This window comes from Nannospalax galili, unplaced genomic scaffold (assembly GCF_000622305.1).
Source record: "Nannospalax galili isolate Female #2095 unplaced genomic scaffold, S.galili_v1.0 scaffold324, whole genome shotgun sequence".
Taxonomy (NCBI): Eukaryota; Metazoa; Chordata; class Mammalia; order Rodentia; family Spalacidae; genus Nannospalax; species Nannospalax galili.
The window spans coordinates 5,593,695-5,595,417 of NW_008353027.1; positions in this window are offsets into that span (position 1 = coordinate 5,593,695).

The following is a 1,723-nucleotide window of genomic DNA, read 5'->3' on the forward strand; positions in this document are numbered from 1 at the left end:
AACAGCTGACGGATCTCAAACCCAGAGCGAGTGCTCTGTAGATTGGGACGGAACCCGCCTGGAAACGCAGCGATCAGTAGAGTCACCAGCATCCAGTAGCCACGGAGACCCTCAGCAACGCGGTGCGCAACATGCGCACACCCCAGCAACACGGCGCACGGGACCACCCCAGCAGTGCGCGAGAGACAGGCGCCAGCCAGCCGCTGGCGCTCCGGGAGACCCGGGGGACCACCACCCATGTGGAACACACCTGGAAGTGCAGTGACCAGTAGAGTCGCCAGCATCCAATAGCCACGGAGACCCTCAGCAACGCGGTGCGCGTGTTGCGCACCCCCCAGCAACACGGCGCGCGGGACCGCCCCAGCGGCGCGCGAGAGACAGGCGCCAGCCAGCAGCTGGCGCTCTGCGAAACCCGTGCGACCATAGCCCATGCTCAGCCTGTTTTCCTATACAACACAGGATAACCTGCCCAGGGGTGGCACCACCTACAATGGCATGGGCCCTCCCACATTACCCAACAATCAAGAAAATGTCCCACAGACATGACCACAGGCCTTCAGTGGAGGCAATAACCCAACTGAAGCTCTCTCTACCCAGGTGTGTCAAGTCAACAACTAAAGCCATCTAGTATACCCTTCATGTCCATTTCTACAAATGATAACCACACAGTGCTATTATTAGCTAAGATTTAATGTGTGCATTCTAGACATCTAGAGATGGCTAGAAGTTCACCAATCCATTTTTTTCCAGCCTTCATTCTGAGGAAGACAATTACACTTTTCAGCTTCCATTACAGCTAGACTGGGTTCAGGTCAGTCGAGGCAGAGTGATACCTGCAGCTTCCGGGTCTAGCATAGTCCTCCCAAGCACTCTCTCTTGTCTTTCTTTTCCTTTCATGGCAACTGTAGAAGGCAGGTGTTGAGGATAATGACACTGCAAAATAAAAAGAGACTGGATCTGTAGGTCTCTTTTAAAGCAGATCCCTCTAGCCCACATTGAATTTTGATATACACGAAGCAGGTCTTATGCCAAGCTCCTGAGTTTTGGTTACTTGTTATAGTAACTCACGTGGCTTATCCTGATTAATACAGGTTCTACTGTATGACAGGTTTTAGACACACACAGCTTATTAACTGTAACAATCTATGGCGCGGGCTTACACAGGCACACCTATTGTACAGGTAAGGGTGTAAAGATGTGGAATAGCTCATCCAAATATTCACAACCAGGAAATAGAAGGCTCGAAAACCAAATCCTGGTAGCCCAAGTCCCAGATCACTCTGCTTAGCCTCTGTTGTAATTATGATTGAGAACTGTGGTGTCCATAACTGTTCACCAATTCAAAGAAATAGATTTCCTCCTGCTACTGAGGATGAAGAAGGAGTGAAGATGTGTATATATCTCCTGTGGACACCTCCTTATAAGCTCTAAGTAGGGTAAGTTTCTTACTGCCAGATCCTAAGAATCAGGTAGAAAATAGCAAGTAGATTACTAAAGGAGAGTATAACTAAAGTCACATTTTGTCATAGAGACTCCAGATTCTTGGGGCTAGGCTTGCCTCTAAACTGGGTACCCCATACATTCACAGCAGGGATAAGACAGACTCATGAAGACTTTGGGCTGTGCTTTTCTTTCTTTGTGAAGTTTACCCCTGTGTGCAGCACTAGGAGGGTGGTCTAGCCTACTCTTCTTTGTCGGGTGAATATGAGTAGATTTTATATGT